Source organism: Triturus cristatus, chromosome 7 (assembly GCF_964204655.1).
Source record: "Triturus cristatus chromosome 7, aTriCri1.1, whole genome shotgun sequence".
NCBI classification, from domain to species: domain Eukaryota; kingdom Metazoa; phylum Chordata; class Amphibia; order Caudata; family Salamandridae; genus Triturus; species Triturus cristatus.
In genome coordinates, this window is record NC_140590.1 from 651,591,511 (window position 1) to 651,614,936 (window position 23,426).

Below are 23,426 nucleotides of genomic sequence, written 5' to 3' on the forward strand. Positions count from 1 at the left end.
TCTTCCTCTCTTTACGTCCCTTTTCCCCCTTCTCCATTTTACAATAATGGGTATAATTACGCTACTTCTATCCTGTCAACTCTCCACCTTTTATGCTCTGCATCCCACCTTGCATCTGCAGAAGTATGCACTGCCTTTTTCACCCGTCCCTGATATCTCCTTGTTCTCTTGCGTGAGCCGCACACTCCCAAGCATTAAGTGCTTCAAATTGTGCGGGTTTAGGTTGTGGTTTCATTTCATATAGAATTCTCCACAAACTTTCAATAATTCTCAGATTAAATGTGCCATAACCTGGAAATGCTAGTGCATCAGTGCATCTTCCTTCTCAGTGATATTGTGTCATTGTTCTAGCCAAATACATGTATGTGACCCTACATTTATCGACATATAATGCCCTTCAGTATCTTCGGACGGGACTTTTTCCCTCCCTCTAAGAGGTATCGGAACATCTCCTCTAAACAAATCTCGTACATCTTTAAAACATTTCATTTTCGATTAAAATGTATTCATTTTGACACTAAAATTAATATTTTACTTAAAATCTTGTTCCAATTCATCAACCAATAGCAGCACAGCACCTTGTGATGCAGATAGCCAATAACGGCAGGGCTTCACACCAACCGACCCATCCCAGCATGGCACACTGTGATGGCAATCTCACTCCTCACAGCAACTCGCCCTCCTTTACAATATTTATGAATGCACTCTTTTCAGCAATACATTTGCAACTGAATACAATGCAATAGCAACAGGTAACAATTGTGTGCTTTACTAAAGAATCAACAGAAATCAGTCATGCAAAAGTAACACAACCATGCATTCAAATGAAACCTTGTCCTGCGGGGAATCACTCTGATCAATGCAGCTTTCTTCTGCGCAAAAGGTTCAACACACTAATCATACCTCACTTTCACACAAAAGATAAACGTCCCTATCTAGACTGGGCTGTTGATGACGTCCTACAACAAACCCCACAAATGCTCAGCAGACAATTACAATACATTGTCTTCTACACTTTTTAATATGATCCCGGGATCTTAGACCATGTGGGACCAAATAACAATTTTTCCACAATAAGCGCTACACTCACATGATCCTCTAAAACATTAGCACACACCATACTACCCAATTTCTGCAAGACACCACACAATGCCACAAACACCGTGAGCTAAGCATAAGCTGCTTCTACACAGCCCTACTGATAAACACTCCTCTGCTGTTACAACTCGCTCTCGACCCAGTAGAACATCCTCAACACTGATTCTCCAAGTCAAAACATGGACACCAGGGGCTGAGATTGGATCTGGGCTAATCTAAAGTAACAGGTTTCTAAACCCTCTACTTCAGGTAATAACCATCCTCAGTATGCTACCACCTGAAAATACTATGGGCAGTTCCTTCTTATTCAACTCTGGTCAATAGACCTTTTTAGTAGCCTGAAAGGAAAAGGGGTTGACCTTTAGGACCACACAATAAAAGTCTAACATGAAATTAAAAGGTTTATTATAAACTCAAAGCCAGACTAATATAAACCAATCTCAAAAACATACTGTAAAAATACAAGATTATCAAGGGAAGACCAACGCGGCGTGCAATATTGGTCCTCAACAACAAGGAGCATATGCGAATTTCTGTGGCAAATATGCAGAAAATGAGGAATAAGATTTGATGTCTAGACGATCCTTCGACCCATACATGGAAAAGATTCACATCTACGAAACTCTACACAAAACTAAGGGTAGGGGAAACCCAATTGAATCAAAGAAGCAAGAATGGTGTCAGCATCAACACCTCTGTAGAAGTTCTATAGGCAAGGAGTCTTGCATAGCATAAAGCCATACAATCAAAGATTACAAGAAAGGACTGTACCTCTCTAAGTCTAAAGGGAATCTGATTAAACCCAAGATCGGTTCACTAATTAAAATGCACAAAGAACATTTGAGAAATATGACCTCATACCCATCATAGTACTTGCCCAGTTCTCAAGAAATAACTTAGCCCCTTGAACAATAATCCATATTCCAGTTTCCACTTCCAAAGTGTCCTTGGACTCATCCCTTCGTCTGATAGTACCAACTGGTAACACTCCCTTTGTTCTTCATTAAAATTATTTAACCTTGCCAGTTTTTCCTCAACTCACTATCTCTGAAAGACAATGGGCTTTTTACTAACTAATAAATGCCTTTGGTCTGCACCTGCAGAGGAGAAAACATGCAGAAAGACAACTTTCACATTAGTATTAAATGTCTCGACTGTAAGCTTAAGGCCCACAATCACGCTAACAAAACTGTTTTCTTTAAATGCATAATAATTCTACAATTTACATATAATTCAATAAATGAAATCTTTAATAAAGGAATCAAGCTATTTTATACTGTACTAATACATGTTTCACAGTAAACTAATATTTTTCTTATCAAACAAAAACGACAGCTGGTCACAATTTATACAGAATGCATTGAACACATATTATTCATTCTCACTAATCCCTGACGAATGCACTGCATTAAATTCATTTTAGAGCACCAATTTACAATCTAAACCTATAGAAGATTAATATCAGCAATCCATATGTTTCTGAAAAGGAAAAACGTTAATATGCACACACATATATGTCTCAAACACACAATAAATGCACCTTCTATACCTTTAGTGCACTGTGGGCCGGATGCCTGAAGGCTTTTAGCAGTCACAAACGGAAAATCGGACCGTTTGCAACCACTAAATAGCCTTTTCACATGTACTAACCCTATTTTGACAGTCGGTAACATATTACCGACTCGCAAAATAGGGTTTGCAAGTCACTATTAGGAAGGGGCGTGCCAAGGGCATCCTTTCCTCATAGCTAGTCGCAGGGCGACGTACCACTGCCTACCCTTAAAAAATTAAACCGAAACGTTTCTTTTTTCTTTTAAAAGCATATCTCATTTTCCTTTAAGAAAAAAAGAAGTTGCTTTATTTAAAACCGAACACAGACATGGTGGTCTGCTGTCCCCAGCAGGTCACAATCCCTGTGTTATTTGCCATTCCCAGTGGGTTGCAAATTGCGACCTGACTCATATATATTGATGCAGCAGGTCACTTCCGACCCCTTTGGGAATCGCTAATGTGTCTGAGACACATTAGTATATTTCATTTTGCGAGTCTCTAATTGTGAGACACAAAAAACTTGCAACATTAAATGGTCGTACATCTGGCCTTAAATCTCATTGATATTATTGCATCACATGAGTACACAAGGCCAAAGGATAAATATATATATGACCTAATGAAACATAAAAGGATAGAGCCAAAATTATATCACTTCAGTTGTAATAGCTGCCATGTCACCCTGTACCCATTGCTTCACATCCTTTCTAAAATTTTCCTCCTTCATTAACTTCCAAATCATGGATTATTGATCTTTGTGCCTTCATTGAAGGCACCAGAGGAGGCTCTGCTGATAGCACAGAGAAGGCAGGTGGTCCTCCACTAGGGAAGCAAAGGCCTCCGCTGACCTGATGGGCCACCTTCCAGACTCTAAGAGCGTTATTATGAGTCTGGCAGTCCGTAGACTGCCAGACTTGTGGGGGCGTAGTGGTGGCAGTCTTCCGAGCGCCCCATTATGACCAGGACAGTCAGGCAACCCTATGACCACAGCTACAGCCAGGGATCAGAGATCCCTAACGTTGACGGGGCAGCATTGAGGCCGCAATATGCTTGGCGGGGCTGCTGCAGCCCCGCCAAGCATATTACGAGTTTCCTCACTGCCACACTGTTCATGGCTGCACGACCACCATGAAAAGTGTGGCAGTGAGAAAACAAAGGGGGCCCTACAGGGCTTCTTTGTGCCTCACGCCACGTAGATGCACACAGTGGGGCACAACATGTGTCCCACTGTGTACGTGCACACCAGTACCAGCACAGCATGAACTGCAGCAGTCCATGCCCTACTGGTACTGCCTTTGATGTTCTCATTGTGGTGTCTATTTGATAGGCACATCCCTGGAAACACCAAAAAACCACCTGCCAGACAGGAGGTTTTTTGTGTCAAAAAGGGTGAGTGATTGCATGGGAATGCCCCATAACACCTCCTTGACTCCAAGTTACACAAAGTAGCACTTTGCGCTACTCTGGGTTACTTTTAGTCAATTTCCTGCTGGAAAGTAAATAATAAAAAACTTTTGTGCTGGTTTGTGTCACTTTTAAGATGCAAACTCAGCACAAAATGTTAGTAAATCATCCCAAAGGACTCATGTCAGCCATAGATTATGTATGCAGTGTTGGAGTCAGCTGGGAGCTCTGGGGCAAAGTAACAGCGCAATAAGGGCTATCAGACCAACAAGGCCACAGGCTCTTAACCCACCTCAGAGGGAACACCCTCATGGGTGCAACACACAGGCAGGTGAAACAACACAGAGAGGGAAAAATAGCTTCTGTCAGAGTACATCTTCCTGTAGCAAGAGACCCCATTGCCTTTTTGCCTCTCCCTCATTGTTACCTGGTTAGTAATTTTGCATAGACTGCTTGCTTGCTTGGGTAAATCGCAGAGAAGGGAGAAACTATGCTTAAATAGCAATCATGGGTCAGACTTGGCAGTGGCAACAGGACTGTGATTGTGTCTACTCTTCAGGGTCTATTCACAAACTGCATTTTGTTGTATGTTTAGCAGCAGTAGAATAGTATTACTCAAGGACTACAAATTAATAATCAAAAGACTACAATTGTACATCTCCACATCCACCTATCCTGTCATTTCAATGAAGAGATCCTCACACAGGTAAGCTACTTAGTAGTAGGGGTAGACGGCAACGTTTTTCCCACTCCGTGAGCTGCTTGGAGCAAGGAGATCAGCAAAAATCTGCATTGCCCCTTGATGAAGTTTTTATTGCACACTGCACGCCAACATTATGGTGCCAAGTGTGAAAGAGAAAAAAATGAGCTTGGGACCGCCCCTGGGCAAGATTTCTCAGTGCTGGCAGTCGTGATAGGATGCTACCGCTCATGTTGAGAAAGTTGTTAGTCATGTTGTGAAAGCTGCTGCTCGAGTAGAAAATCTACTCGAGAGGCAGAACAAAGCAGCGCTCTCTGGTGTGCAGTGTGGCGCCATTTGCACTGGCTTTTCAGCACTGGATAAGCTTCCAGCGCTAAAAATCAGCACGAGCAGCACAATAGACCAGAGTTCTGTCGCTCGTGGAACTCTTCAGAAACTCAGTAACTCAGTGGAATTCCGCAGAGTGAAACTCCATGAGAGGCAGTGGCTGAAAAAAGGGTGCATACTCATTAAATGGGTGGAGTCTAAGGAGACTTAAGGAGTTGTTTAGAGAGGGTTAGGAAAGTGTTTAGTAAGGGGCATGCACCCACCCACAAAAGAATAAGCCTATTGGTATAGACAAACTGCACTTCTAAAGTTACCACAGACAAAAAAGCACTCCAAACAGTAGTAGATTACTCCATTTCAAAGTTGGAGCAGGTTCAGTACCACATTTGGCCAACTACTGGTACTGCAACATCCTCCCATAGAAAATAACAGAGGTAGAAATTTAAAATAAAACCCCCTAGGAAATAAGGTTAAATTAAATAAAACTATTTAAAATAGTTAAAAATATAAGTACATATAATTCAATATAAAAAACAAAACACGATTATTAATTAATGATAAAATATTTTGTCAACATTTTCTGAATTTAGAAAAAAATTATCATTAATAATTTTTATTAAAATATAATTACATTATTTTTAATAAATTCTGTATACTTTATTTTTAGAGTTAAATAAACTTTTTTACATTTCCCTATACCTTACCATAGTGAACTCCATTGTCTGGGTGGAGCTCTCCCGATTGTAAAGAATAGGAAAAATTAAACAGTTTATTAAACTGTATAAAGAATTAGTAAAAATATTTTATGTTAAATATTAATGTATATTAATTTTATATACTTATTTGAAATGTAGAACACAGTACAAAATGTTACAGCACTGTCAAATAATTTTGAATTAGCTCTTTCGGTATTTAAATATATTAAATCACATAAACTTTTTATTCTGAAGGTCAAATAAAAAAAGAATAATTATTAAACGTTTGTATAGAATAATTATGAAGTATTTTGAATTATCTTTTAATACAATATAATGGTAAATTAATTCATACATAATAAAGGGTTGTTAAAATATTTTATAATTAGAAAATACATATTTTATTTTTAGAATTTTTTTAAACATTAAATTATATATATTTATAATTGTAACTATTTTAAATAATGTAATTTGATGTAACATTATGGTCTATGGGGTTTTATTTTAAGTCCCTCTCTCCGTTATTTACTATGAGAGGATGTTGCAGGATCAGTGGTTCACCATGTGTCGTGTTAAACTTACTAATGTTTCTTTTTAGCAGTAGTAACTTACACTCGTAAATTTTGCTTCACCTCCCTTTTCAGGGTACAGAGATGTGTATGTTTACACTTTTTTAGTAACTTTACACTTACATTTTGCAACTAGATAAAAGTAATGAAGGTATTCAAAAGTCTTAGGCCTGATTTAGATCTTGAGGGAGGAGTTACTCCGTCACAACGGTGACGGATATCCCATCCACCGAAATATAAATCCCATTATGTCCAATGAAATTTATATTTTGGCGGATGGGATATCCGTAACTGTTGTGACGGAGTAACCCCTCTGCCGGGATCTAAACAGGCCCTAAGAGTAAAGTTATACATGTAAATTACTCACAAGTGTAAGTTTCCTTTATAAACACTATGTGCAGCAGCCGGGCCTGGAGTACTCAGGATTGAATTAAGGCAGGTTTTCAGCACACCAGCCAGTATAGCTTCTTCTCACTTCAAGTTGTAGCAGCAGCAGGTTTCTTCTCAGTCCTGAAGAACTCTACTCTGTACTTCTTCAATGCTGACAGCCATGTTTTCTGTCTCTGGTCCAAATCATTCTCTGAGCCGGTGCATAGATTTTCAGAAAGTGAAAAGATTTACTGTGATCTAACTCTCAGTACCAGCATATGTTATGAAGCACTAGAAAGTGGACACAAACCAATTGGTCTCTCAGATTCAAAGTTACCATCAAAACATTTGTAGGTAAGCAATAATTAGAAAATCCATCTTTATTGTAGGCGTTATATAGCACCTTGGAAAGCAGTTACTAAAATATGTAATGTGGTTTTTATTTTATTGTTGACGACAGGCATCCCATGATGTCTACTTCAGAGCTTATTAGAATTGCATATTTATTCCACTAACAATATGCATAATTCTCATGAAAAGTACAAGGATCATGCAAACTACAATTAGTGGTTGTTTGCCTGAAACTGTGACGCATAGGATGCCCTTGCGTACAAAAGCTACACAAGATACCAATTCACTGAGTTTTCCATGCACTTTTTAAAGACAGACAGTGGGCGTGTTGCCAGCACAGTGCATGCCCCTGTGACACTCATAACGTTGCACAGGTCCTCACTAGACATGTTCTGCTTCAGCAAGGCCTCCCCAGGTGAACATTACAGGCATAGAACAACCATTATGCGCAATACTCATGTTGCCAATAATAGGGAATTTCTCTGGATTACGTTTACACAAAATGCAAATAATGCCAGGTCCTAACTGGCATCAAAGAGCCTCCAACAAAAGAGGGGCTTGGCTGAGAGCTTTTTTCTCAGACAGAAGATGATAGTGGATGAGCAGGATGGGTGGACAGCCCTTTGTGTCGGGGTGTTGCAATGGCTATGCCCTTTGTTAAGTCATCTCAACTTTCTGCCACACAGGCTTGATCTTTGGAAGGAAGAACCTTTCTGCCACACTGAAGATTAATTCAAACCAGGCAAATATAATTGGCTCACAGTTTGCTACATCATGGAAGGAGAAAAAGGACTGAGCCATAAAGTGGTCTCAGCTTGCTTCAACACAAAAAGGATGCTGAAGAGATTTTTAAGTGGCTACTAGAGAACAGCAGGAAAATGATCACCCAAACCGTCATCACCATCAGATTAGACTATGGAAATACCCTGTATGCAGGGATACCCACCCAGCTCCCAAGAAGACTACAGACTGTCCAAAAGGCAGCAGCAGTCAGACTAGTCCTCAACTACCCATGCTGAGCCCACATCCCACTACACCCTAGGGAGCTCTACTGGCTCCTGATACGCAAGCGTACACACTTTGAGCACCTCACCCACACCTACAAAGCTCTCCACAACACTAGCCCTGCCTACCTGAACTGCTGCATTCACTTCAACCAACCTTCCAGACACCTCCAAACTACTGGTCTCTCACTAGCACACACCCCGTACATAAACAAATGCAGAGCAGGCATTCACGCCTTCTTGTACCTGGCCCTTAAAACCTGTAACAACCTCTCACAACACATCCGAGCCTCCTGCTTCCTTCTTGACTTTTACAAGAAGCTGAAGACCTAGCTTTTCAAGTAAGCCCCCAGCGCTGACCTCACACACCCACTACAGAGCACCTGGATACACTCACGGGTGATTAGGGTGCTGTAAAAACACCAATAATACAACATAGCATAACAGAAGTTCAGGGGGACATACAGGAAATGGGAGAACGAAGATTCCTGTCCATCTCTAAGCACACACGGCATCTGGTAAAAATAAAACATCAAGTAGCTCTCCAGTCTAACATGCATTTAATACAAAAAAAGAGCAGCTCAGCAAATAGATAAAACCACTCACCATTTCAACCAACCAGAGTTTTGACTAGAAAAGGGTCAGTTGTAGACAAATGCTAAAATACATAAACTGATAGATGTTTTGTCTCAATACAAAATCATGGACTCTAATTCTGTGACAGAAACTTGTTACATTCAGCTGTAATGAGCAGGTGGCAGAATCTTCTTTTGGAGGAAGCACAAGATGTTCACAATACTGAGTTCATTATTCTCCTACAATCCCCTTTCCAGCTGCCAACTCAGAAAGTGAGGTTACACTCTACAGAAATGTGCAAATGTACTACTTAGGGCCAGATGTACGACCCTTCCAATTTGTGACTCGCAAATTGTGTTGTTTTGCGACTAGCAATTTGCGACTCGCAAAATAGAGTTTACAACAGTGTCCTTATGGGGTCGCAAATTGCCTGCCTCATTAATATTCAGAAGGCAGGTGCAATTTACATCCACATTGGGAATGGCTAGCACTTCCAGAGATAGTGGCCTGCTGGGGCCAGCAGATCACCATGTCTGTAACTGCTTTTTCAATAAAGCAGGTTTAAAAAACACAAATGCAGCTTGTTTTCTTTAAACGAAAATGGGATGCATTTAAAAAACGTTTCTGTTTCATTTTTTAAGAGTAGGCAGTGGTCTTTACAACCACTGCCTGCTCTTAAAAAATATTTTCACTGCCAGTCACAAAGTGGAAGGGGTCTCCTGGGAACTCCTCCCTTTTGAAATGAGTGGTAAACTGCTAGTGTTTTGCGATCACAATTGCGGTCGCAAAACATTCCTACATTGAAGTATGACCTGCTATTAGGAAGGGACACCTTTGGCACGCCCCTTCCTAATAGCGAGTATTTTGTGAGTCGGTAATAGGTGACTGACTCGCAAAATAGGGTTTGCACATAGGGCCGACCTATTTTGCAGTCGCAAACGGCTTGATTTCCCTTTTGCAACTGCATAAATGGTCAAACATATGGCCCTTAGTGTGCATAATCGAGACTAAATGACTCTTTAGATCAACAAGAAAAAAAGTCAGATTTTTTTATAAAATACATCGGTACACACAGTGATATATTAAAAATAATAATGCTGAGGTTCATAATATATGATTATGTTTTCACACACCCTACAACCTTGAGGCTGCATACATATTAACTGGTACAACTACCCTCATGTGTTCAAGCAATATCTCACACACATATCTAACACTAGTAAGTGACTCGGGACAACTCACAGAGAATACATACATTTACACAAGGAATGCCAACAGGCACTCTGTTCACTATGGAATACATGTAAAAATATGTTTACCATGACTACAGATTGGCTCTCACCAACTGTTGGTCAAGACATGGCAATCTGGCACCAAAGCACACACTCTTGTTCATATGAAATTTTTTATAAGAAAGCCAAATGTTGAAAAGATTTTCATTTTTTCTGTTTATTCACCATTCAATTCTGTACATGGCATACATAATTTCACCACAGAAGCAGCCACCACGCTTTTCCTCCACAGGACTTTTTCAAGGCTAGAGCAGTGTCCAAATATGGAAATAGTGGACTGCAATCAAAGGCAAATCTGCCACGTTTGGTATGTCCTTACAATGCGGAGTCAATTCGAATAATTGCCAAGCAATTGTACCAATCAACACCAAAGTACTGATGGCATTAGCTGCCCGAGGCAGTGAGCCAGGCACCACAATGGGAATGTCCAAATAAGTTCCTGCACGGCATGGACGGCTAAGTCCATGCTGTGCAGGAACTGTGTGTGCATACATACAGGGGGGCACACCATGTACCCCCCTGCATGCATTCCCATGGCCTTGAGGCACCAGGTTCACTGCCATGAAGACTGTGGTGGTGTAGAAACTCATAATATGCTTGGTGGTGCAGCAGCTGCACCCCCAGCATATTATGGCCTCTGACAGCTGCCCACCGCTATGGGATCAAGGATCCAATTGGTATCAGTGGTCCTGTGGCGGTCCCACTGCTGTATTCGTAATACAGCAAGTGGACCCCCAGTCTGGTAGTCCAGGGAACATCACCATTGGTTTGGCGGTCCAATGGATTGCCAAACTCATAATCAGGCCCTAAGTCCTGTTTTTCTCCAACTGCTCAGAAAAGTGCTTTTGGTGAGTCCTGTAGTCCCTAACTCTGCAGGGCAAGCCTGCAGTCACAATGTCCATCTCCAGCCAAGTGTTCTGCAGGGATCAATTCTCTATGGTCAGCTGGGCCATCTAGGAGTAAGGAGTCTTTCTATTTTTGTGTCCCTTTAGTAGGTTAACAGGAGACCAACCACCTAATCCTTGGAGAGCAGTTCCAGTCTCTGAGTGCTAGTAGGACTTAACTTTAGTACAACAAGAGTTAAGAGTCGAGTATTCTTCCAGAAGGGCCTCTCTCAGGTGGAGTATTTCCAGGCCCAGAAGAGTTCTGAGGAGGTGATGGTTGAGGTGCCAGGTATATCCTGTAAACTTGCCAGTGACTGAAGAAATTCTGACACCCAATATAACTATTTTCTTGTAGTCTCCCACCTCCTTTCGCAGACGTTCCTCTCAGCCTTAGTGTAAAATTACCCAGGAGCCCCTGTTTCTAATCAACCATATGCCAGGCCTGTTGTCAGATTCTTAGCCACTAGATGAGCTCTCCTACTACCTGAAAGAATCCAAACTGACTGTATTTCCCACTGCAATTGGAGTTTGGCTGTCCAGGAGGATCCTGGGAAACGAGAAGAGATGAATTCCCTGGTATCTCCAAGTCAAAGAAGGTACTGCTAAGGCTGTTTTTGCCAGCTATTTTTGTATACTCCCAAGAATCTAATCTTTCCTAAGTGATCAGCAGCTCAGAGGCATGCCACTGTCTTCTGAGTCAGGGTTGTTAACTCACCTAGCCAAGGATGTGTATTGCAGCTTTGGCGATCTGATGAATGGCAGAGCTGGTTTTAAGCTAGTTCTGATTCAGGCAGCCTAATGCACATTTCAATAAAGGTTATTACAACTGTGATTGCACTATAAAATAAAATGTTCAAAGTTAGGTGGGAAACAACTTTGAATGGCTCATCTAGCATTTTCCCAAAGGGGGATGTAAGATTAAATATTGTAATCACACCTAGAACTGTTATATGGAGAATATAGCTGAACCTACACAGTGAAATAGTTCAATCACTGTAGGGTCACATTTTTTTTACATATCAGGCGCCTTGCCTTGTGGGCTTACAAGGCCGTCTTTAAGGGTGAGTTATTAATATAGAAAAATAGATGTTCCTACATTGCAAAGGAATTTTAGCTTGCCCTGTCTTACTGTAGTGCCTTTAAACAGTGGTGCTTCTTTCAGACCTAATAGGTGACACCAATTTTACCAATGCAATTGTTGGGCGGAGAATACATAACTTAACAGAAGTGTGAAAGAGCACAGAGTTATAATACCTGGAAAAATATGGTACAGAAAAAGGCAACACATCTGGGGTGACCATGTAAAAATGCAAAAAAAAAGTCAATTTGCTACTGTACATTTCCTTTTCTCCCTCTAGGGTCTCCAGTGCTATCCATATTATGTAAAAAGGAAGCATATATTATGTAAAAAGGAGGCATATACTAAGAATGTGGATTTTCATTTAACTTATGGGCATGCTCCACCAATGGCTTAGCTTCTGAAATGAAACTGATTGTATCACAATGAGCACACAGCGACTCATGTGGAACCAGCTATTTTTTCTCATTTTTTAACTGTTGTGAAGAAAGAAAATGTAAGTGAAAATTAAAGTGTTTTACATACTACTGCAAGAGGTTACCCATCAAGAACGTAACCAGGTTATCAACCCTGGTTCGCTCTCTGTGGCTGATGAGATGGGACACAGGTCTGCGATATGGAGGCTGTCGGGAAGCTATGTTATTTTTAGCCTCTTATGTCTCCTTGTTTTCTGTAAAAGTGTGAGAGGAAAGCACAATGAACACAGTGCATTTGAAATAAATGCAGTTTTCCATCTGAATATAGACTACTACAATACATGTTTAGTTTCTGATCTTAAGCAGGAAATGCGTCAGTGAGGTCACAGCGACTTGTATGAGAGCAGCAGCATACTTTAGTTACACTCTACAATTGCCAGACTAAGAAGAGAGGAAAATGTGATCTAACTGCTGTTAACACACAGAGTAGACTATTATGTGCTTGTTAACCAATCAGGATGCTTTTTGCAAGCAATAACAGCTTTTATAGGCCTGCTCAGAAAATAGTCCTGTGTACAGAGGCTCTCCCAGTCTATACTGTTGCATTTATATTGTGCTTCCAAACCCCTTGCAGGGTTGCAAAGAGCACTGATATGCATTGGGTTCAAGGTGACTTCATGGGTTGAATTGCTTAACTTGGTGTTGTTTGTAGTTACACCTATATGGGAGATGTTGGACCACGTGTGCAAAGTTGTGTTCTGCACAGGGTGCAGTAGTATCGCTCCGCATACCCATGAAGTTGTGAAAAACAATTGTGAAGATTTTGTGCAGTCATGCATGTGGACGGCTGCCATTATATTTAGGAATTAATTATGATCATGGGAAGTTCTGTGTTTTAATGCTCTCTGGCTGGAAGCAAAGGTGGATGTAAGCTATTGTTATTCTGGCAGGAAATTATTTCCATATCTTAGCCACTTGAAGAGTGATGGAGCTTCCACTAATGCACGATTATCGAGAGAGAAGGGATTGCCAAGAGCGAACCCATCACAGATCGAAGTTCGAAGAGCTTTGCTTTGGTGGTAGGTACAGAGTTAGTGCTGAAGGAAGATGGCGCCTCAGCGTCAAATGTCACAACGAGATGTGCATGCTGATTTGAAAATGGCATGTCTGGCCACATGGCGACAATGTACAGGATGGCCTGCAGGTCATATTCGTGTCCTCTTCGGATGCCTGAGAGAAGAATGTTTTTTTCTATGAATGCTGATAGTTCTACGAATGCATCACTTTCTACTCTTTCTATTAGTTTGGCTAGTTAAAGCACCAATGGTAGAAATCACTAATGGGTCGCTGAATATTTTTTATAGAATGAGTTTGATTCTGAAAGATAATCTACAGTAAGAGATATATATTATTTAAATTGCATTAAAGCAGAAATCCATCTCGTTTAACGGCTACTAGTTTATTTTATGTATCTATCTATTAAAGCTCTTTTTTTAACTAAAGCTTTAAACATGGCCGAAGCAAACAACACAGAAAATCAAGAAAATATGAAAACTATGCAAGCAGAAAGCACAGACTCATAAAAGAATAGAAGGTGCCAGAAATTGATCAGTCAACAAGAAGACAGGAAAGACAGTCGCTTCTGATGGGGTGATTCCTTACACAATTTAGGAATACTCGGGTGAGAAAGAACAAAATTTTGACGCATCTGAAGAGGTGAACAAGAAGCAATTAAAAGAAATAATGAAACTGAATAAAACAATCTAAATGTGGTATACAGAGAAACCAATAAACATAAGTAAGGAAGGGCCAGAGGATGAACACATCCATAAACTAGACAAAGAAAAGGAAACAACTTGAGAATTAACAGGTCACCAGCATAGCTGGCCAATAAAAGTATGTGTGTGGTAAAGCAGAGATAAGAGGCACAAACACATGTTGAATACTTAGACGGGCCATAACAGAGAGGATCTTAGTTGAAGAAAGACAGAACAAGGATTTGAACCAAACGTTTTGTATATGAAAAAGAAAGGGATGATCTAATATTGTTATGCTGTGTAACTCACCAGTGAGGAGATCTAGCAGAAAATTTGAAGAGAGGTCAGAAACAATGGCGAGATTAAGGACAACACCCGCTTTAGGGGGCTACAGCGGCTGTGGGGTTCTTTATGAACATCTGTCTGCAATTCGACAGATAATAGCTCATAATTGTCACTATAAAGGAATACAACTTCAATATACGAGCAAGAAGGATCACGGATGAATGTAAGATGGGTTACATGGAGAAGGGAAAGAAGGAAGAAATATTGAATGGAAGGAAGGATTGATGGATGAGTGGGTGATTGAATGGGTTTGGTGGATAAATAAATGGGTAGATGGATGAGTGGGTGAGTAAATGAATGGATAGTTGGGTGGACAGGAGAAACGATGGCAAAAGGGATCAATGACTAACTGGATGAATGAGTGATTGGCTAGGTGGATGGGCAGGTGGATGGATGGATGGATAGGTGGGAGGACAGGTGAAAGGATGGCAGAGTAACGGTATATGTGGATAGGTGGTTAGACAGGTAAAAGGATGGCAAAGTAAAGAGATGGACAGAAGGATGCACAGGTGAGTGAATGGCTGAGTAAAAGGATGGATGGGTTAGTGGGTGAATGGATCAGTTAAGGGATGGATGGATGGATGGATGGATGGATGGATGGATGGATGGATGGTTGGATGGAATGGGAAAGATTGAATGTTGGGTGAAAAATGTATTGGATGAGAGAATGGAAAGGTAAAATAGTGGATATCAGCAAGTGGATGGAAGGGTAAGAATAGATAGATGCTTGAATGAAAAAGACACGGAACCTCTTCTGGGGAGGGCTCTGCTCATTTGCTTCCCTCGCTTGATGCCATCAGAGATTTAGCTTAAAGTCGGGGTATTTTCTTACCACTCCATTGAATGACAATTGAGGAAAATGAGAGACATATCGGAAAATTAATCAGTGGATGAGTGAGTGAAAGGTAAATAGGTGGAACATATACAATAACATTGTTTAGGACTAGGTTTCATAAAATGAGAAGATAGTCCAGCACCAACCACAGCAAGACTTGAGGTAATATTATTAGCCTGAAGAGCAGAAGAAAAAGAAGATGAAATAAATGTATAATCTAGGATGCTGCCATTAAGAGCCATGAATGCACTATGTCCTAACAAATAGTTGCCTCATGGGTGGTGCTGTTTACAGGAGTAAATCTTCAACCATTTCCAGTGTAGGGTGGATCACAGAGGACTCTGGGTCGGCTTGAACTGTCAAGGCAATCCAGGCCTTGAAGATTCAAGTCCATAGCTCTTGAAAGAAATGTAGTGATCTGTAACATTATCCCATTAAGGGGTAGTAGTGCACATGAGTAAAAAGGATTCCTAGTGCATGGATGCTTTTTGGTAATTCCTTGCAGTTAGAAACCAGCCATTTGCCCATGTAAGTTAGCCTTAGATGCACAAATGACTTTTTGAATCAGGCCCTCTAAGCCTGCCTTCTCCTCATCCATCTGGGTACCCAGAGGAGAAGAGACAGAGTGATTGCCTTGGGCAGTCACGCACTGTCGCTTGGAGAGAGCTTTGTGCAGTATAAACGTGACGTAGCAGGGTCAGCGTTAATATAACATACAGAGGGGTCCATTATGAGTGGCTGGCCCATCCCTCTCCTAAACAACCTACATTACCAGTGGGTGGAGGATGCACGGAGGCAGGAGAAATATCTCTCAATTGCGATTCATGGGGAATAACAGGAATCTGTGTTTCTTTCATGATTTTTGTAGGGTTTTCTTCATTTCCATGAGGATTTACCCCCGGACACTTCACAGGGTCACAGCAAACTCGTAAGGCACAGTGCTGCAAGTTACTTGTAATCGTGATGGGGCTGGTAACTCTGGTTTGGGATTAATGGGGGTAATGAGCCCCAACGTAAGTGTGTGAACCACGGTTGTTACAGGGAAAGGGCAGATTATTGATTTCTAATTTGTTATTTACCGGGAGCATCAGACAGGTGCAGTGCTTCAGTAGCGTAACGCAAAGGGATGGAGTCACCCTGCTGAGGATGAAGAGGGGCCCCTGAGTCTACCATATCTCACAGATGGCTTGGGCTGAATGGGGGCCACTAGGGCCCCAGGACTCTGTTGGACAACAAGCCTACAATTAGCATAGACATTTTGCTCATTGTGGAGCTGACAGCAAACTTTCAGCTTCTTTTGTCCTATCAGAATGCTATTGTTTAAAAGTATTGATTCTGTATCGGCATGGGTTCCAGATTCTCCTTGGGCTCAGAGATTAATTACCACAGCTCCTTACCCAGACTTGTTCTGAAAATCAGGACAACAGAACCACTGGGCACAGGAGCGGAAGGGGCTCATTAGGGGTAGGGATGCCTTGAGCTCAGGACTTATCCCTCTTCTGTGAGAGTCAGGCTGAGATCAGGGATCACCCTACTTTCACCCAGATCAATCAATCAATTAATCAATCAATCAGTCATTTGTGAAGTGCACTACATCCCTGGGAGGGTCTCAAGGTGCTGGGTGGGGGGGGGGGCTACTGATAGAACAGCCAGGTCTTGAGTATCCTCCTGAAGGTCAGCAGGTTTTGGGTCTGTCATGGGATCAGTGGGAGGGTGTTCCATGTCTTGGTGGCGAGGTGGGAGAAGGATCTCCTGCTGGTGGTTGTTCTTCAGATGCGCAGGATGGTGGCTAGTGAGAGGTCGGCGGAGCGTAGCTGGCGGTTGGGGATGTAGAAGGAGAGCCGTCTGTTGAGGTAGGCTGGGCGGTCTTGTGGAGTGCCTTGTGTGCATGGATGAGGAGCTTGAAGGATATCCTCTTGCTGGCGGGGAGCCAGTGTAGGCCCCTCAGGTGGGGGGTGATGTGGCCGTGGCATGGAACGTCGAGGATCAGTCGTGCCGAGGTGTTTTGGATGCGTTGTAGTCGTTTGATGAGCTTGGTCGGGGCTCCTGCGTAGAAAGCATTTCTGTAGTCGAGTCTGCTGCTGTCGAGGGCCTGGGGGACTGTCGTTCTTGTGTCTGTCGGAATCCATCTGTAGATCTTGTGGAGCATGCGGAGGGTGTTGAAGCAGGAGGAGGAGACGGCATTGACCTGCTTGTTCATTGAGAGCGTTGAGGCGAGGATGATTCCCAGGTTGCGTGCATGGTCGGTGGGTGTCGGGGCTGCTCCCAGTGCCGTCGGCCACCAGGAGTCATCCCAGGCCGAAGGGTTGGTGCCGAGGATGAGGACCTCCGTCTTGTCTGAGTTCAGCTTCATACAGCTGGTCTTCATCCAGTCAGCGACGGCCTTCATTCCTTCGTGGAGGTTGGCTTTGGCGGTGATGGGGTTCTTGGTGAGGGAGAGGATCAGTTGAGTGTCATCGGCGTAGGAGATTATGTTGAGGTCGTGCTGTCGGGCGATGTGTGCGAGCGGGGCCATGTAAATGTTGAACAGTGTCGGGCTGAGGGAGGATCCTTGGGGTATGCCGCAGATGATCTTGGAGGCTTTGGACCGGAATGGGGGGAGGCGGACGCTCTGGGTTCTGCCGGAGAGGAAGGGGGTGGTCCATTCCAGAGCCTTGTCTCGGATCCCTGCGGCGTGGAGGCGTGCGCGTAGTGTGAGGTGGCAGACGGTGTCGAAGACGGCCGAGAGGTCTAGGAGGAGGAGTGCTGCGGTCCTGATGTGGTCGGTAGCGGCGATGAGGGCAGTCTCGGTGCTGTGGTTGCTGCCGAACCCTGACTGGGAAGGGTCCAGGATTCTGTTTTCTTCAAGGTATCGGTTAGCTGTCTCTTGACGATTTTCTCGATGACCTTGGCCAGGAAGGGGAGCAGAGAGATGGGCCGGAAGTTCTTACGGTCTCTTGGGTCTGCCTTGGGTTTTTTCAGTAGGGCGTTGATCTCTGCATGTTTCCATCTCTCTGGGAAGGTCGCAGTCTCAAGGGAGAGATTGATTACGTTGCGCAGGTGGGGTGCGATGGAGCTGCTTGCTTTGTTGAAGACGTGGTGCGGGAAGGGATCTAACGGGGAGCCGGAGTGGATTGTGCTCATGATCACCGGAGCCATCGGCTGAACTTCACCCTCATGGGACTCGAAAGAAGCTACGGGAGGCTTGCATTCAGCTGAGAACCTTACCAGCGACATTGCTAGTGCAAACATAGCATGGGGTCTAAACTCCCCCTGGCGCGTTTTGCCTGGATTCCTGCACGTAGAACTCACACTTCCTTATGGTACACAGAGGGGATGAATGGAGCATGAGCCTGTAGGTACAAAGCTTCTTGAGGTTGACCTTAAGGTGCTTCCCCATAGCCTGGAGGTGTTCAATGGGACCTTTAGGGCAGAGAACATTATCAGTATGTTATAAATGAAAAATAAAGACTTTCTAGTCGATCTAGAAGTTTGAGGCCTGGAGGAGAAGGGGTGCTTTGCTTTTTGCAGCCAAGGAGGGGGAGGGAGGGGCACAAAAGAAAGAAGCAGCTAAACTATTTTGTTGAGGGTTTAAGGTACAAACCTACCTTTATCATCGGACCTTACCTGTATTTATGATAAAAACTCTTCACATGAGGATTGTGACAAGGAATATGGATGTGATGTTAATGGAGTTTAGCTATTTACTATGCTATGGAGACATATCCTATTTTCATTAAGGTCTGCTGCTAAACAAAGTCCTGTATTCCTAAAATATATTTTGGGATCAGAAACCTATTGTAATAGCTTGTGTCTTAAGATGGAAGTATGTAATTTAATTTATTGTCTCCTGCCTACTACAAAGTTCCATCAAAAAATGTATTGTATTGACCTGTCATGTCCAGAAAACAATCAGTCATATTGAAACAAATTTGTTTTTTTAAACATACTTTTGCAAAATATCAATATCAGGAAAGGAAACGAATGGCTCTGATTAGAGCGGGACTGGAGCCAGTTTTTGGTGACTGATGACTGTTTGGTCAGGCGCTCTGAGAGAGAAACGGGCAGCTATGAGGCTGCAGCAGTCAAAATAATATGCCAGGAGAAACAACTTCACACTCTAACAAGACGCTGGAGACAGTGAGTTGTTCTTTAATAACGCAACGTGTTATTTATACTCTTTTTTAATCAAAGTGCTTTCCTGAAACATATTTGGGAAACAATTATTGTTAGCGAGATTGACTAGCACCCATTTAGTAATAATAATCTTGGACTGGTGGTCATCGATTTAAGGGAGAAAACTCCCCAAATGAAAATTGAGAGCACCGAATGGGTTGGCCTTTGGTGCCGTTTGGCTCATCAGGCGGGTGAGCAGCTTAGGTTACTCATTGCTACGTGCCCTCTGATCGCCTGTAAATTAACCCACCACTTTGGCAAAATTCACTTACAAAATAAACCTGCAGCAAACTGTCTTTCCACCAAACCATGTGTTGTCTGATTTATTTAACTCGTTTTGTGCTAAGTAGCTATTTACCACGTTAGCTATGGAGGGGTGCTGATATTGGAGCTATGCGTCTTCCCCTGGTGCACTCAGTGCACCTTCCTTAAGAAGGCAGCCCCTTAGTGCTGCATTCTGGCACGCTCACCATTGCTACACTAGTTGAGACCTCCATTGGAGTACCCCCTCGCGCTCTCCCGCATCATTTCTGGTGCGGGGGGACAGGTACTTATGCCCGCCCCAACCCAGGTGTCAGCTTTTCTGTTCTTCCACTGGACATGCTGTCACCCCCCCTATCCTATATCCAGCATGCTGGCAGCATGTTTGATTCTTGTGCTGATCTTGTTAATTGTTTATTTGTGTTGCAGGCAGAGTGACAGGGCGATCCAGAGGCAGTTTGGTACAGAGGGGTACAGTCTGAGGGAGCACAGCAGGGGTGCTCAATGCCAAACCCCAGGACTTTTTACGGTAGGACCCTGCGATATAATGGACGGCGCCCTGTTAGTCATTCAGGGGGTTGCAAGCCTGAGCAACTGGGGGCTTACCTGGTGTACGCTCCACCCCTAAAAAGGCATGAGTAATAATCCTGGCCTGGTGGTCATGGATTTAAGGGAGAAAACACGCCAAATGAAAATTGGCAGCACCGAATGGGTGGGCCCACGGTGCTATCTGGCTCATCAGGCGGATGGGCAGCTTAGGTTACTCATCGCTGCCTGCCCTCGGATAGCCCGTAAGTTAACCCACCACGTTGGCATATTTCACTTATTTATATGTTAGCGGGGAGGGTTGCCAATATCGGCGCTATGAAAATATTGGACATAGGGATTAAATATTTTAAAGAAATAAATCAGCCATATCAGAAAGCTTTGGAGAAAGGATTTCAGAGCTATCCCTTGAAACTCAAAAAATTATCAAAAAATGTCAGGGTGTCTTCCATCTATTTGACTGGACATAGGCAGCCACTGGGGCCAGGGCCGGACTGGCCATAGTGGGCACCGGGCGTTTCCCCAGTGGGCCACCAGGCTGGGAGCCGGTTTCGGACCCCTGGGAGCCGTTTTTGTTACCGGGGGCGATAATGCCGAAAATCGGCCGAAACCGGCCCTAGAAAACAGCTCGGCCGCGCTCCCCCTTTTCCCCCAGGGGGGCCGGCCGATCAGTTTGCCAGGGCCGGTTTTGTTTCCCAGTCCGGCCCTGATCGGGGATGACCCACTAGTGACTTGGTAAGGCGGGTGGCTTGTAACTATGGACTTAGAAATGTTTTTTGCGGTTGAAAGCTTTGTTTGAGCAACCCCGAATGCTCCAGACAGAAAAGGCACCACAAGGTCTCGTACATTGGTTGAGTAGCCCACTGTAGCCCTGAATGCTCTGCCGAGAATCTCTCAGTGGGAAAACTGCTAACATAGAGCACTGATATTGCATCTTATTCAGTAGGTTAGACAGGTTGCTCAAGCCTTCCAGTTGTGAACATTTGTTTGAGCCAAATCTTTTTTGTAAACATTTTGGTAGCATTGCATATGGAAGAAAATTCCATATATCTTCACAGCTCAATGTATGATCTGAAAATTAGAAATGTTGTTTGTAATCAGCAATGCTGTAAGCAAATAACAATACAAATTTTCACCAAAAAAAATAAAATCTTCACAGCTGTTTACTCGGATGTCAGTTTACGTTTCCCAGTTGCGTTCCTACAACTTACATCCATAGTAACAACAGGTCCACTGAAATTCTCCAGGAAGAGAACAGCTTCTTCTACGCTCAGGACATTTTGCACTTTACCCTCTAGTCGCAGCAGAGAAGCTTCTTATGGGCAAGCGGTCAAATGCCCAGGTCCAATTAGTCAATAGAAATATTCTTCCTGGCAGGGCAGGGCACAGCTTCTTCTTTTCGCAGATCTTTCTACACCCTGCAGCAAGACAAGGGATAATCCACAGGGGAAAGCTGGCTTTTCTATCTTGATCTCTATCACTTTAGCCCTGCATGTCATCAGGCGATTGGTTATTCATGCCCTGGAACAATGCTGCAACAGAAATCTGAGAGCTGTAGATACCTATCGCAACTACTCATGCAGGCAGTCAAAAATGTATCTGTAGCAGGGAGGTCTTCTTGCTTGTTTAGTTCAGGTAGATTCTCAGAGATGTCCCCTTTCACTTCTTGGTTACTATCCGGCCAGTCGTTTCCTGAACTGCATGGCAGTAGCAAATGGCAAATTCATCAAAGGTTGTGAAGGATGCGCAATCCCAGACAAATATGTGTATGCTTTGGGGATAGACTTCTAGATAGAATATGTTATGTATTCCTAAACTGGTAGAAGGGTTATAGGCAATACTTATTTAACTTCACTATATGTTTCTTTAGGCTAAGATTACCAATACTACTATTATTGTATTGTTGGGGAAGCTGCTGGGGCCCTCTTTAATCTAAACAAAAAACCCAAGAACAGGCTGCTCAAAAAGAACATGGACCCTAAAACCACATGCTGAGTTCTAGGAATAGGTTGGAAAAGCTCTCTCCTTCTCTCGTAAACACCATAACTGACCTCTGGGCAACTGCACAGGGCCCTGTGCAAAAGCATTTGTCTTACCAGAGTGCTTGTTAATGCAATATGGAAATAAAAATAAGGTGTCCTTCAGTAAGAGTCCGTGGGGCTTCGGCATTTTGGCAAAGGCCAAAACATGAGCTGTAAAGAGAAAATAAAAATGGGGAACAATGCACATGTTTGATTCATTCTCTTAGTGGTGGCATGTTTTAATGCTGTCTGGTTGAAGTATAGAACACGTCACTACTAGAAACACAAAAATGAAATTGTTGTGTCACATACATATAATTCTGCCAAAGTAGTCGAGAATGATTGGGTATGCAGATTGCACTGCATTGTTACCTACATGCGAGCATCCTAAACAGGCAAGGAAGAGAAGACATGGATAGGCATGGAAAATTAAGTCTTATACAGATAGGTAGAATTTATGTCAATAGATCTATGCCATGGATTGAATGGGTGTTGACACTCCATTTCTTTTTCCCCTCACATGTGATTCCCTTTGCAGAGAGGCTAAACATTGAGCAGGCGTGAATCTTGCATTTCCAAAGTACCATTGCACATCTATCCATCTCCCATCCAGCCCCTCTGTTTGTTTGTCCGTCCGTCTGAGTTTCAAGAAGAAAATCTATTTTTGGTCTGATCGTGCCCACCTGTGAAGGAGGAGGAGGAGTCCTGAGCAGTCAGCCGCCAGTGCAGACAGAGCGGAGCAGAGCCGGGCCGCGATCGGAGCTGCAATCGGATCCGGCGCTTGGAAGCGCTTGGAAGAGCTGAGGGGTGAGCTGGGGTCGAGCTGAGGGGTTTAGCAGGGTCAAGCCGCGCAGGTTGGTGCGGCGGCGGCAGTCCCCTCTTGCTCCCCCGCTCTCGGCTCCCTACGCTAGCTCACCATTCCCGTTCCCTGTGAGTGTGAGCTGGTCCAGCGGTGAGGTTCGGCGGTGAGAGGCGAGCCGTGTGCAGGCAGTGGCGGCGAGGGATGGGCGAGGGAGGGGGGGGTGGGGGGGTGGACTGTGTTATCCTAGCGCATTTTGGGACTGTAAGAACATCCTATTATAGGAGCCAGGCTGGTGTTGCTTACGAGGCCGCCTACAGCCGCCAGTCTGCCGACCCAAAGGCCCTAACTTTTAAAACACAGAGGCCACAGCCTTGCACCAGCCCGGCATTG